This window comes from Ischnura elegans, chromosome 3 (assembly GCF_921293095.1).
Source record: "Ischnura elegans chromosome 3, ioIscEleg1.1, whole genome shotgun sequence".
Classification (NCBI taxonomy): domain Eukaryota; kingdom Metazoa; phylum Arthropoda; class Insecta; order Odonata; family Coenagrionidae; genus Ischnura; species Ischnura elegans.
In genome coordinates, this window is record NC_060248.1 from 59,817,983 (window position 1) to 59,827,984 (window position 10,002).

General features: G+C 39.6%; 1 protein-coding gene across 1 annotated transcript in view; it reads right to left on the reverse strand.

Annotated features, from left to right (window-relative positions):
* LOC124155876 (endoglucanase 15-like) overlaps window positions 1–9,448 on the reverse strand; it is a 166,748-nt gene extending 157,300 nt beyond the window's left edge. The window contains exon 1 of the mRNA XM_046530040.1: window positions 8,880–9,448. The gene's annotated coding sequence lies outside the window, so the exon portion shown is untranslated. The remainder of the gene's footprint in view (window positions 1–8,879) is intronic.
* Between the last annotated feature and the right edge of the window lie 554 nt (window positions 9,449–10,002).

Below are 10,002 nucleotides of genomic sequence, written 5' to 3' on the forward strand. Positions count from 1 at the left end.
TCACAGGCATCTGATACCAGACCTCTTGAACCTCTTAGTTCTAGCAACAGATGATGGCTCTGTAGCCCTCCGTAGGTTTTCTACCAGATGATGGCTCGGCGAGCCGAAACGCGTCGTTGATATAAAATAATTGTAGAAAATTGCAACTGCCTTTCATTTCAATATGCTGAATATCCACTAAATCACTCCTGAATCGGTTGGACGTAGACGACCAACGCTAACGGCCGATCGACCACCGCCTCCAAAATGAGTCAACCAAATATGTAATATATTTCCCCGACTGGCCTAAACCGACAAAATTTTATTTGGCGGTGACCAAGATAAATCCAGGAAACATCCGATGGAGGGATATAAGATGAAGAATGGCACTGGCATGGCAATGTAGGGGCGTGGATTCCGAGTAGAACGAGCTGCCTTTCCCTTCCCCCAACGTCGCGTCGTGGTGTGGTGGGCCCTGTGGCTGCGTCACTGTCCCGCACGCATGCACGAGCCATGCGTTCACACATCCGGAGATTTTTCCCGAATAGCACTCCCCCTGGACCTTGTACGCACACCCCACCAAGCAACAGTCAATCCGCTCGTTGTCGACCGCGCACACCTCGTTCGACATTCTGGATTTCGGGAGAAATGATTATTTTTTTATGCGAGAACTCCAATGGTCAAGGCATGTTTGACCGAATACAGGGACGCCGACTCGCAAAAAATATTGGGGGGCCACAACCTGGGATCTTGCCCCGAGAAATTTTATAAGTAGTGAGTTTTAAGTTTTTTAGGCATTTTAGAAGAGTCATAAGATCAACATTAGAACCCTGATAACTCAAATTTCGATATCTGGACACTACGGGGAAAATCGGCGAGCCTGACACATTTTTCTTCACACTCATAACGAATTTTTGAGGGGGCTCGGGCCCCCTCAGGCCCCAAAGAGTCGGCGCCACTGACCGCATAAGTAACGATGAATTTTTAAGAACAATATGAGAGAAGCGAAACCTAGAGGGACCCTTATGACGTCCTTCATCTGCACCAACTACTTATCTCTTTCTTAAACTATTCCCTCCATTTTTCCCCACATTACTTTCCTCGTGTAATTACTACGCCTGATCAAATGGATCGATGGAGTAAGTAATGAGGAAGTCTTAAGAAGAGTAGGAGAGAATAGAGGCATCGTGAAAACGTCTTTTCCTTCATCTGTCCCAAGTACTTATTTCTTAATCTTCCTCAGGGGACTATTCCTTTCATTTTTCCCTAAATTACGTCCCCCACGTAATTTCTATATCAGATCAAATAGATCGACGGAGTCGGTAATAGGGAAGTCCTCAGAAGAGTAGGAGAGAAGAGAAGCCTCGTGAAAACGTTGATAAGATGACGGAGCAACCTAATGGGCCATATCATGAGACATGGGATTGCCTGATAAAGAGAATTAATCAGGGACGAGAAATGGCAGGAAAGGAAATGGAAGGCCCCGAATAAAATATAGGTAGCAGGTAAAGAAGGATGTAAGCGGAAAGAAATAGGTGGATGTGAAAAGGTAAGCTAATATGAGAGGTGAGTGGAGAGCAACGTCAAACCTACCTGAGTATTTTAGACCAGTCATGATGAAGGTAGGAGCGTAAAGAGTATTTAAGATTTTTTTCGGTCATCTGCCCTACCGTCGTGTAGTGTCCTCTTCAACTCGAAGTTAGATCAATTCCCTTTCATTCCAGCAATAATTTCTATTCCCTTCATCTGTTTCCAGAGAGGACATCGATGAATAAAATAAATCAAGACCATCCAATGCCATAGTGAACATTGCATCGTAAAGTGAATCTATGAAGTTAGGAAGATGAGAGAACTTGAAAAAAAACAAAAGGTCGGATGAGGGTCATTTCTAACCCATTCCAATTTCCGCGTTTTGCCATTTATTTCTGCATGAATTGACCGAGGAGTCGGTGATTAATCATGTATAAGCTATGGAAATAAAATATTTTTCAGCTCCTTTGATATATTTAGCTACAACTCGCACTAAAGCCGATGAGGACGGGAAGGAGTCACTCTTAGCGTTTTTATTTTATATGCTTTTATGTTTTTTTTTCTTGTCTCTTCTCCTGAGAACATTTTGCTAGCTGCTAATGTGATATTTTTACGTTTTCCTTGCAGTTAGTGAATGGCTGAATCTGGATAATTATGCAGTGATTGTGATTTTATACTTATGTGCATCTTTAAAACATATGTAAGATTGTTTATTTACTCCTATTAAATAGACTTGTCTTTGGACGTTTATCAAAGTTTTATTTTTTTGTTTTTCAATTCTATCCCATGATTATTGCATTACTGATTCACAAAATGAAAAAATCATAAAATATATAATTCAAAGAGATGATTGTTAGGTGATAACAGGTGAAGTATTCAACTTCATTCCAGCAATTTCATGAGGGAATTTTGGCATTAATAGGCTACAGCACGTTTGCTTGCAGTGAGCACGTTTTACATTAGGCACGCAATCGTAAAACCCTAAACACATAAGACCACGCATTTCAAAACGCATCGCGTAAAGCCATAAATTACAAGAACGCACGATGACTGCATAATCCTTTCTCTAGTTCTTAAACAACTCCACGCCTCATTGAGAAAAACAGATAGTTTGTGGATATGCAATTTCATGCCCCGGCGTAAAACAACTAGTAAAGCAATTTTCACACGGGCGGGGACATCTTCATTACATTGACTCATACTATAGTAGCGAGCGTTTAAAATCGTTTCAGGCTTGACTCGGTGGAAATGCGATATACCTATGATAAGAACTATAAATGGTAACTTCCACACTTGAATAAAACACTCCACTACCGACCATAATTTCGACATTCTATGTCATTTTCAAGGTCCCCGCCAAATGAAAACCATGGTCTGTGGTGGAGTTTTAAGTATATTACAGTGTGGAAATTATCATTTGCAGTTTTTATCACGGACAGTAGCAAGTTCTAAATACATTCCGAAACAGAGACAATGAGCTCAATATTACAAGGTTAGGTGCCTAGTCACCACATGATATTTTCTTTTCATTTTCCAGGGAGGATTGGAAGGACAGCCGGCAGAATAGGACATCCCTGAGTTGCGTAAACACTGTAATTTTTGCGCATGAAGCGTATTCAGAGAGGCAGCGTACACGCAATTGTTTCCATGCTACTACATCAACATCAGTCCCACATTCAAAACAAACATCACAGCCAGCAAACAGTAAATTATTCAATTGGCTCACTTCAGCGACGCAGGCCGAGGGGAAAACAAATTTCAAACTACGACTTGTTCAAGACCACCTGCTCACCTCATATTTTGCCAGAATGGTTCATTAAGCACTAAACATTTCAACATAAACTATTTCCATGATATTTCCTCTTACTTAGCGAAACATAATGCTCAATATATAAACAAACCCTGTAAAATATTATGTTATACCATGTTGAATGATTTTTTATATAGACTGCGTGACTTTGCGTTCATCGACGTGACACAAGCGGAAAAGAGAAACAGTCAAACTTCGAGAACACCAACTTATTTATTTTGGTTACCAACCAAACCGTTCCGACAATTAACAATCGATAGTATCGATACACCCAGTATCACAAATTCAAACTTTATACTTCACGACCCCTTATTATATATATATATATATTTTTTTTTATATCACGAGATGTGGGTCAAAAGATTTTTGACCCACATCTCGTGATATAAAAAAAATATATAAGTATCACAAATACATATGTAATATATACATTACCAAATTTATGTATTCATGTTTTCCAACACTCCCACTATTTATGATAACTCTTCCTTAAAAAACAGTAAGAACACAAAGAAAAAAACATAACTCACTGTTACTTTGAAATAGAAGACACAATATTCAATAAAGTTCTAAATCTAACAAATTTGTCCTTACACAAAGGTTTTGTAAAAATATCTGCTAACCATCTTTAACAGTCAGCAATTCGAAGTCTGTTTTGACACAGCTCTCCAATCAATAATTCAATCAGCTAATCTTTTACTGACTTTCTTTACAGCCCTTATCTCATACTCCATGTATATTAACTGAGGCCTCCCTTTGCCATCCCATTCTTCCCTACCACCACAGTTTTTTCAGATCCCTCTACTCCTCCACAACTGATGCTATGTTATCGGCAACCCTTGGTATGTTATTTTCTCCACCGTGGATATTCACTCCTGGGCCTTCATCATTGATTTCATAATTAGATTTCTCAATCAACAATTGAAAACTAAGTGGGACAGAGAAAAAAATTGTCTCACTCGTTTCATAATCAATTATTTGTGACTGGCAAATAAGAACATAAATTTAATAAAATTAGGTTTATGCCACACTAATTAACGATAAAAAATACGTACTTAAAATCCCTTCGAGTTCCACGATATCATATTCTTTTTACGATGAAACCTTGCATTCATGAAATAATACCCCGAAAATGACTACCATTTTCATTGAAATAAAGATATTATTATTTTTTAGTTTGTAAGCGAGTGTTTAAATACTATGCTTTATGTTCTAGGAAATTATATTCCTACGTACCATATAAAATAATCAAATACGAACCTTCCTGCCTATACGGCCACCTCATTTTCTCTTATCCATTGAGCTACTCAAAAATATAGGTATAAGGTACGATAGTCATCTGAAATTGAATCTTCATGAAATTGAATAATCATTGAAGGGTCTTAAAGCAAATAATACGAAAGGCAGAAATGAATGGTCAAAGCCAGTTGTCTTGTCCCATCCATATTCGAAAAATTTGAATAACACGGTCTCCATTCGAGATGTATCGCGAATTTTGCTCAAAAAAGAGCAAGGAATCAATTTTCCACTCATATATTTACGAAGGACCACTTCAGTGAAGACGGGAGAGGAGTTGGACCGTTTAGTGTGGAATGCCAGCCACCGGCCATCGGCGGAAGTAATCACTAGGGGTAGGACGAGGCCGTTGCTTCTCAAAGAAGATAGCTTGCTTTGGATATTGGGTAGAAAATGTCATGATAATAAAGAATGGAGAGGTTTAGCTATTCATTACGGGTTCGTCCGACTTACAGTTGAACAGAGCGTTATTTTAAATACCCTGCAACAGTCCTTCGCACTTTATCATTTGAGACGCAATACTAAAATCCATACATTTATGTTACACTTCAGAAAAAAGAAATTAAAATTTCCTATTCAAATTTAACTTCAGTTTTTCAATGTCAATATGCCATGATTGTGAAAATAAACACATAGAAAGCAAATAAATTACCAATATTAAAGATAATTTCACATGAACATTTCCTTTGAAGATGAAATTTTAGGATCGTTGCAATACCGCTGCATATTTCATAGCTGATAACACTATGATGTACTCATCATGCACTTCGCCGCTCGCTAACGAGGGCAAAAAATATAATATGCGATGATAATACTAGAACTATATTTTTTCAAACGAAAAGATCATTTTTTTATCACAAGAACAATTTCACCTAATTCCGACACTTTTCCAAACAAAGAACTATTTACAGTTTACTAGCCACTATATTGTAGAAGTTTTCAGGGAAAATTTGAGCATAACTCGACGAAATTTAGTCAGAACTATGATTAATAAATGGATATTCATATCTGCATTGATTCAAAACTAACTCTCACAAGCATGATTAATAAATAATTTTTTTAAGACTGGGGATTAGGGCCATTAAGACTCTGAAAAGCTTAAGTAAAAATTTTACTGGGGAGGTTGGTGTACCTGAGAACACTTGAAACTATCGGTAAGTGCAGCAACCTAGGGGCTTTAAAGTAATTTATTTCGTTAAAGAAGCACTAGAGTGTAGCATAGGTCAATATGAGTTCATTTGGATTATATTCACAAAAAAGACGCTAGTTTGAAGTTTTGACGCAGAAAAGTAAATATGTTTGGTTTCAAATAGAAGTCATTTACCAAAAATCGATCACACCAGCAGTGGTTATCGTAGCTCAGGTGAAATCGACATGTACCGGTGAGTAAAATTAGCTACCTATTCGGTATTTTAGACGTCGTATTAACCTGAAAAATCAGCTGGAATTCAAAATGGCTACCTCTTGTACCAAGAAACACAAGCATATGATGCACCTAGGACGATGCCTTTTATACAAGATACGAGGGTGGTTTGATAAGTCCGTGACTTTGTAAACAAAATATATTTTTTTCTGCAAAAAAGTGTTTTACTTCTGTACATAGACTCTTTTAGTCCGATACATTTTTTCAACGTTTTTCCAATTTCATAATTTTTATATTATACTAAATTATTATAATTATAAACTATATCATACTTAACATTCTCCCCTAAGTGCTGAGAAGAATAGGGGAAAAGGGAAGTCTTCTAAAACCCTTTAGAAGAAGACGGGACAGTTAAGTTGGCCAAATTACGAGCCCTATTGAAAAAAATCGTAGATGGATAAGTGGTATGGAAGAAGGGGAGGGGACAGCCCCGAATGAATAACACAGGACAAAAGGACGTAAAAGAGACGGAATACGTCGCTATGAAAAGGCTAGCGGATAGGAGAGAGTTATAAAGAGCTGCGTCCAACCAATCTTAGGATTTTTGACTGACGATGATGAGCATTGAAAGTATTGTTTGCGAAATAATAGTATATGGAACTGCTTATTCGTTAGAATCGTGAACTACGATAATTAATTCGGGCAATACGTGAGTAAAGACTTCCTAAGTATTTGAACAATGTCGCAATTTGCCGATGGATGTCTAAATACCTCAACACTTTTAAACCAATTTTCGTTGTAGTTTCAACAAAAATATGTAAATTCACACAGCTATTACCGATTTAAAAAAATAAGATCAACACTCCAACAGACAATCCACAACATGGACTAAAGAGCGATGGACGTCGAAAGTCATCTCTACCTAGGCCGATCGCAACAGTGTCTGAGGATTGACGCTCAAGATTCAGGAGGGAGCCTCAAGTAAAATGCTTCTTGGAAGTGGGCCAAGTCCTGCGAAACGATGGTCAACAGGTGATCAAGGATAGAGTTGTCGGTTTTCGCCAGCCGTGCGCCCAGTGAACAATGGACTACTGCATCTCGCTCTCGATGACAGACGAATCGTAGGTTTGAAAGCACATTTTATTCCATGTCCTTTTAACCACCTACTTACATTCATTCACCACAGTTGTATGCAAATAGCCTGAATTCATTCCTAAGATCACGCTATACCGATGCAAAAATGTTATATTGGATTTACACTTACGGGAATATCAGTATTGTAACTTATCAGTTTGCGTTAATTACATATACGGCTTTGAAAAGTAACCCATAATTGTCGCAGCTGAAAACGCTTTTAACTGCCTTACCAGAAAACTCAATTTCTTTTGCATTTATTACTCACTGAACTGAAAATTCATGCATTCTGAAATAAGGATCAATCGTAGTTAAACGCTCATGCCGAAATAGATCCAGCAATTCACTATCCTTCACACAAATATATCTCTCTATTTCAATGTAAAAGGACATAGGGAAACTGTCCACTCGTGTGGTACATATGCGCTACAAAACCGCTGAAATATTATGATACCACGAATCGAAGAAACCAAAGCAAAAATTCGAAAAAAAGTACGAAAAACCAGAGGATCAACTTTTTCTAAAAACATAACCCTCCAAGATATAGGCAATTTCTTACTGTTTAAGAATTATCATTTATTTTAAGCCGTCGAAATAAATCTTAAATTGTTATACAAACGATAAAAAAAGTCATCGGAATATGTAGATTTTCCGAGCTAAAACCTTCACAAAAATACAAAAAAATTAAATATGAAGTTGATCAAGAACATTCACAAATTGGTTTTAATAGCTAATAACTACCTATTTTTTTAATTTCCCTGGTTTCGGCTTATAAGCTTAAAAACCCAGAAATCCAAATATACATAATAATCCACGAACATCAAGGTAAATCCCACCATTCAAAAGCCTTATAAATATTTGAATAATAAATATTTGAAGAATTCACCAAGCAGTTTGCTTCAATCCACAATGGCATCCTTCGAGCTCGTTAAAGCTTTCAACTTTGGAACTGATCACAATGGTGCTGACCACAGGCACATTGGAATGACTACAAAACTCTTCCATTCACAGCACAGCGACATCCCCACCCATCCTCCTCACCGTACCCCACCCTCTCCACTCCAGTTCCCCAAAAACCCTACTTTCCACCGAATGCGAGAATGAACGAGCCCGCCATAAATTGAGGGGCTAAGTAGAATACGAGGGTATCCCTGCGTAGGCTATGCATTAGATTGCGAGTCGATTTTTTTTTAAATGACGCTGGTTATTGAACAAATGTCGTCAGTTACCTCATCGCTGTTCTGTTGTAATGACAGTAATTTTTCGATAAAGGATTATGTGCGTTTTCGGCTTATGCTAATAGCGAAGGCTATACGGGATCTCAATCAAATCAATTGGGAAATTATCGGTTAGTACATTATTTAGTAGTTATGCAGCGCGAATAGTCACGTGTAAAAGAGTTTTGTTCCGGCTGGGTTTTCCGCGTTGTCCCTGCGGATTTATGCTTCATAGTAACTCCTGACGATGCGCTCTGCAATGGCCGAAAAACATAGGGTGACAATGCAAAGTACGAAGCTGGAACCGAAAGTTTTAATAAGAGATGAGCTAATTGGTTTATTTTCGTCGACTTTTTGATGGGCTTCAGTTTCGAGGAGGGTGGACGATCCTCAGCAATTGAAATTTGAATAGAAATTATCCTGATGGAAAACCCGCATTGGCTTCAGCGATGGAATTTGTTATCGGCACACAAGTTCTCAGAAAACTGATTTTGGGGGACAACTCTTTATTTTTCACAGCCATCCATAAATAATAAGCATGACAACTCACCAGTCTAGACGCTGAGGCCCCGGCAAGAGTTGAAGAACTAGTCTTCTCCACAAGGAACCTCAAAATCTCCGTAGAAGGATCACCGAAGACACCCTTTTGACCACGGATTGCAGACTTCCGTTCACACTTGTAGATTTCCACGGAGGCGGGGATCACATATGGGACCTTGGGTCCGATTGCGCGTCGACACTGCCCGCAAGACCCCTTCCACGGTGCGAGGAAACAGTCGGCCGGTGCGAGCGAGCAACCCTGTTGGGAGACGTGTGTCCGCTCGTAGGCTACTCACGGCTTCGGCACTTGTCACGGGGCTGAGGCACTGAGGACACCGGCTTCCTCGCTTTGCAACGCCGGCGGCTTCCTTCCCTTCCCCCAGCCGATGAGTCCCTCCACTTCTCGCGTCCACCTGCTACCCTCCTTCCAGGAGAAGCTCCCCCCCTCCTTTATTCGTCCATTAGCAAGGGAAGGATAGCGAGGGAAGGGGAGGGGGGAATTCATCGAAGAGTGGGATGGGATGATGGCACGCCACAGACTCACGGGCGCACGCTGGAGTGCATGCCCCCTGGCGGCGAAAACGGCAAACTAATCGGCACTCACGTTCCTCCGACACGGCTACGGACAACCGCTGGTTCCATTTGGAGAGACAGATTCGCATCGAATGAAACGTTTTCTTTCATGTATATCGATACATCCACTGCATAAACGCTCTACGATCGCCCACCGATTCAAATCCGCTTATCTAGATAGCCCTTATAGTACTAGATGAGCGGATTTGATTCGGTGGGCGATTGTTGAGCGTTTCTGCAGTGGAGGTATCGATACGTTTATCATGTGATTGGTTTCCTGCAGCCCTCATTTCTCCGTATCTCAAGCCAGTTCTTTTCCTTTCCTCTGGTACTTCTTCCTCTTGATGCTGCAAGCATTTGAGTGGTGGAGAAATTCTCTAGAGAGAAATGGAGGGTTGCAGTATACCAGATGCTGGGTTGGGTCAACGTATTTCACTCGTGGTCTTATCCCTCGCGACCTGCTTTAAGTAATGATCACTTCGTTTTCCATTGGGACTTTCTTCGATTTTTCTCATTTCCCTTGCAATTGCTGGGTCTCATGATGTGGCTAATCCACCTCG